Source organism: Aquila chrysaetos, chromosome 2 (genome assembly GCF_900496995.4).
Source record: "Aquila chrysaetos chrysaetos chromosome 2, bAquChr1.4, whole genome shotgun sequence".
Classification (NCBI taxonomy): Eukaryota; Metazoa; Chordata; class Aves; order Accipitriformes; family Accipitridae; genus Aquila; species Aquila chrysaetos.
The window spans coordinates 51,793,219-51,798,478 of record NC_044005.1 but is presented as its reverse complement, the minus strand read 5'-3'; the positions used below and the strand labels follow the sequence as shown (position 1 = coordinate 51,798,478).

At 51.6% G+C, this 5,260-nt stretch overlaps 1 long non-coding RNA gene across 1 annotated transcript; it reads left to right on the top strand.

Annotated features, from left to right (window-relative positions):
• The first annotated feature begins 1,665 nt into the window (after positions 1-1,665).
• LOC115350468 lies at positions 1,666-4,595 on the top strand. Its single transcript, XR_003926453.1, has 3 exons — positions 1,666-1,676; positions 2,018-2,019; positions 3,066-4,595. It is a non-coding gene; the product is annotated as an uncharacterized LOC115350468 (long non-coding RNA).
• The last annotated feature ends 665 nt before the right edge of the window (positions 4,596-5,260 follow it).

The window sequence follows — 5,260 nt, the reverse complement described above, 5'->3', positions numbered from 1 at the left end:
AGAGCCAGAGGGACATAAAAAACTGTCTGCTCAGGATAGTCTGTGTGCAAGCACCCCCCCCCCCCCCCCGCGCAGTTTCTCTACCAAGGCAACCCACATTTTTGCTGGCTTTTGGCTTCTTTGCATAAAAATTGGAAAGCGACTTTCACAGGTCAGGGAAATGGGGAGAGAGTGCATAGAACCAGGTAAAGTGATGGCTTATTCTCTCTGGTTATCATGAAATGGTGCTCTTCAGTATTTTCACTGTGATAAATGTATCAGGATATCTGAAACAGATGGGAATAACTTAAAATTTAACTCAGTCCCAGCCAGACCAGCTTGCAACACACATATTGTTTCCTATTGTCAAAATGTGATTGGATGCCTTATTTTATCTGTGGGAAAGGGCTGAGTGTGCATCTTGAATGGATTAATTTCACTTCTTACATAAACCTACAAAACTGCCCACAGAGCTAATCTAGATGAAAATTGTTCTCTTGGTAACTACTCTTTCCCCTAAATTCTATCATTTTTTAATTCTAAAAAATCCATCTTTACAATAAATCTGAGCTGTGTGGTTGTGTAATTTTGGTTTTCCTTTTAAGTACAAAAAGGGGTGCAGAACTTAGAAAGTGGCAGCGTGTATGAACCCTCCTTTTGCGCTATTTGATTAACAATATTAGTCCCAGAGCTATGCTGCCATCAGAGAAGGCGAAATGCTATTTATGCATGGGAATAATAGGCTTCCCGACACCAGACTTCCCAAAGGGGCAATGGGGGAGAGTTGGGAGTTTGACCTTTTTTCACACAGCCCCCCAGGTGGATGTAAGGGCCGGGCATGGTGGCCAGCAAGGCACCGCAGCTTGGCACAGCACCAGCAGCTCCGGGATGCCTGCCCGGCCGGCATCACCCGTAGGACCATTACACACAGCGAGCTGCCGCATAAAAGCAACCCTTGCACGCCGGCAGTGACCCGGCAGCTAACTAGCAAGCGCGGTGCCGCAGGGTGGGCGAAGATTTTTGTGCCCGCATTCTCCTCCACGAACCAGTACAGCGCTTGCTTTGACCAATGCTATTGGATTCAACGCACCGATACTTTTTATTTATTTCTTATTTATAGAGGGAGCGACTGCTAAATAAAAGTTCAGATGTTACACCACTGGTGAAAGCCTTTTCATCACCCTCTGCCCTGTGCTGCTTCTCTTCGCCCCCCCCCCTTCTCACCCCCACAGCAGCAAAGCCAGGCAGGGGTGTGGGAGAGGGCTCAGTGGTGAGGGGCAAGGAGAGGAGATGGAGGAGCTGGTGTGTTTGCACACCTGAGGCTGCAGTTTGGTAATAACAGACCTTTAAGACTAGGGAACTTAGGGCTCCTAGTACCGGATCAAAACCTCCGCAGCCCCCTGAAACCAGTCTGACACCAATAAACTCTGCCAGCTCCCACTTGTTCAAAGAACATTGGCAGGTATCAGCTTTTTTAACTGCTCCCCCGCTCCCCTCCATGGCTGGGGGGGACAGCCTGCCGCCTCACCGCGGGCTGCGGGGGCATCCCCTCCTCCGGCGACCCTGCTCCCCTCCTTCTTCACTGACCGCGGTATCTGCACAGGGGGTTCTCTCACATTCTAATGCCCTCCCCTGCTGCAGGTTTCCCTTAAATCCGTTCTCCCAGAGGCGCGACCGCCGTCGCTGCGGGGCTCGGCGTCGGCCAGCGGTGGGTCCATCTTAGAGCCGGGGAGCTTCCAGCAGCTTCTCACGGGAGCCGGCCCTGCAGACCCTCGCCCGCTACCAAAACCCCGCCGTACAAACCCGAAACAACACGACTGCAGTGTCAGGATATGGACGGTGGCAAGAAACAGCCTCCTTGTACGCAGGCTTATTTACAGTCTGTTTCAGTCAATACAATTCTATTTCTGATGAGATGCCAGAGCCGACCCCATTTCCCAAGAACACATCAGTAAGGAAAGACCTATAAAACCAGATGAAGATCTCAGGAGGCTTGTTTTAAGACATCATAACCCTGACAGTTATGAAGTAAACAAAGTTGTTTTCACATCTGTAAGCAGAGATATTGAAGAGTCAAATATGCTGAGAATTTTTACTCTTAGTGCCAGGTATTCGTACTATTTTTTCATGTTCAATAGAGTTCATCAAATGCATGCTCTGTTTTTATGTTAAGTGATTTTCATTACATCTTCATGGAACGAATGCCATTTCTTCCAGCTTGATTTCCAAAAGAGCTTGCTGCTCGGGCACTTCTGATTTTTACAGAATTTTACTTTACTGCTATCTTTAATGGAGTTGCTGCCATTGGCAAATGCCTCCCCACGCAGCATCGCAGGCACGCTTCTCGCCACCCCTCTAGTATGTTTGCAGGGCTACTGCACAGCAGTTCCCTTGGTGCATGCTAGCATATATACCTCTCTGGACATGACCTTAAAATGTGGCTCTCATGTCACATGCAGTAAACAAGATATTTAAAAAGCAGGAGAGTACTTAACCGCTGTATTTGCTAATGCTTTTTAAAGCTTTCAACGCATCCTAGGGCAGAGAAATTCCTTAGGAGGAGAGCTCCAGTGCATGGTGTCAGCCTGTGCCATCTGCCGAACCTGTTCATCAACAGCCTTTGCTCTGGGGTGCTGAAACACAGTGGCTTTTGTTGGGGGTGTGCATCTCCATGGGCGCTAGGAGAAAGGCACTGGTGCAGCTGGGGAGGGTGGCTTTCCATACAGTCATCGGTGCCAGACGGGGAAGGCTTTTTCCACCCTGTTATCAGCCCCGCTCACCGTCTGTCCTTGGCACACGTGTCCCGACGGCGGGGCAGGGGCACGGGGAGGACGGGTTGCAGGCGTCGGGGTGGGAGTATGCGTGGCACCGACTGGTGCCAGTGGCAGAGCTCCTGCAGCCGGCCCTCTGCCCTCGGGGCTTTGGCAGAGAGCCTTCAAGGATCAGCAGCTGCAGAAACGAGCCAAAAATCCATGGGCAGTCCCACGTGCATCTCTTTTTTTGTGGGCGGCCTTTCCTTCCCCGTGCCAGGAACGGGATAAGCTGCGAACCGAACAGCTGAAATTCAAACGCTCGGGGTTGAGGAGCATGCTAAGGATTAAAAGCAGCATCGCTCTATCAGGTAGGCACCTTGTGAAGCTCGTGACAGCAAGACATCTGATGGAAAGACTGCCCTCTGGTCTCAGCCTTGCTCTCGCGGCACTGCTTGCATGCAATTAAAGTCTCTGCTCTGAGAATTTGGCAGGACCAGAGGACGCGGGGAGCTGGCTGCTTTTGGGGCTGAATTCCCTTGCTTTTGTTCATCCTTTGATGCAGAAGAAGCCAAGCCAGCGGGAACTGGCTAGAAACAAGCCTCTTCCCAGCCGGCCAGTGCCTGGCAGGAATCTGGGGTCCCCCAGGCAGAGCAGGGGGGGCCATCGCTCCCCGGCCAGGAAAGGGTCTCCTCCTTCCCCCCGGCTCCCGCTCCGGGAGCGCAGCCCGACCAGCAGCACTGCAATACCAGGCTGGCTAAAACCACTGGTGAAACTGCACCTCGGCTCCCCACCTGCTGCCACACGATGTAGAGCCACGGGCACGTATCCTCCAGCAGCCAAGCACTAGTCCGTCCAGAAGCAGGCAGTGTGGCAAACACAGCTTGGTTAATTCCTTACTACACTACGGTCCTTTTCCTCCCCAGTGACGGTTAATAAACAAAAATACTAGAATGATCCTTTAAAAATAGTTCTGCTCTAAGAGCATGTGGTTGTAATTACTGTCTTTATGGACAAGTCTATTATTTTTCTTTCCTTCCATCTCCTCTGTGTTATAGGAAACATGCCAGTTTTCAAGCATCCTGCTTCATTACTATTGGAAGGAAATTTCCAAAAAGCAGAGTTTAACACAGGCTCCTGTGTTAAACCCATCCCGAGCCCATCCCAAGAGTCGCCCCCCAAAACTGGGCTGAAACAAGAATAATGAACTGATATTTCTAAAAGTCCTGGGCACTCCCTTGCTTCTTGATGTTCATTCTTCATTTTTCTCCATTACATTAACCTCTTGCATGTTTTCTTTCCCTCTTTCTTGTCCTGATTCTTCTTACCCCAAGTCCAGCCTGCCTTCACCTTCTCCCCATTACCTTTTCTCTGCCCCATCTCTCTTTTGCCCACAGCTTTCCCATCAGTCCTCATGCTATCCCCGATGCCGGTCCGTTCCCCGTGTCCCTCTGTCCCCCCAGAGAGTTCCTTCCATTTCCCAGCATCTGATTCCCCTCCCAGGATTCTGAAATCATCCTCTCTCCTTATTTTCCCTCTTCTGTCCTCCTTTCCGTGGTTTCCCACGTCACCACCTTTTCCCCTTCCTAGCCCCCTGTCCTTACCCTGTCCCCCAGCTCTCCGTCCCTCTGCTCAGCCGCCCTCCAGCATCCCTCTCTATCCCCATTTATCTTCCCGGGGGCTTTCTGCGCAGGATTCCCCTTCCCGCTCCCCATTGCCTCCATCCACCACCCCCAGCCCTCTCTCGTGCCTCCTTCGGTTGCCGCCAGAGCCGGGGTCCCCATCCGGCAGCGCTCCGTCACTCTCCCCCCGCATTAACTCCTGCTCCGGTGGGGCTGGCACCGATGCGGCATGGGATTTGCACGGGGCCGCCGGGGTCCAGGCGGTTTGCCGGGGGGGGGTTGCTGCCATGCCGGAGCACTGGCACTGGCTTTCCACCTCCGTGCCGCCCCGGGGAACCGCCGACGGAGCCAACAGGCACGAAGCGGTGCAGGCTCCAGCCCTACTGCGAGAGGTTTGTTTATAATGAAAACAGTCCTCCCGGATTAGGGGAAGCTGCCTCTTCCAAAAAACACATCAGATTTCAATATTAGATGGGGAGAAGTGGCCAAAGTAACACGACCCTCAAAATACCTTTGAACTTTCGAGTTTTTGGCATGAGAGCAGCAGGCACGGTGTTGCATTCAGCCACCAAACCGGTCCCGCTTGCACGGCTAAAACCACTCCTGCCACTACTGCTAAGGGTAACCGCAGAGTCCTGCCTCCCACCAGAGAATTTCGGTGTGCAATACAAACGCTAATTAATGAATTATCAGAATACTGAGGGCAGATAAATATTTTCGTTATTCTTTCACACACAAGAATTCAGAGCGGGCATAGTATGTATTTCCAGTGCCACTCACCACCTTTATTCTCACATCCTTTTGGTACCAGAAAGATAGTCCAGCAGGTTGGTGTGAGGCTTGATAATCCAGGAGAGTGGGACACTGGGCAGTCACTGGAGCGCTCAGAAAATTAAAGCGCAATATTTA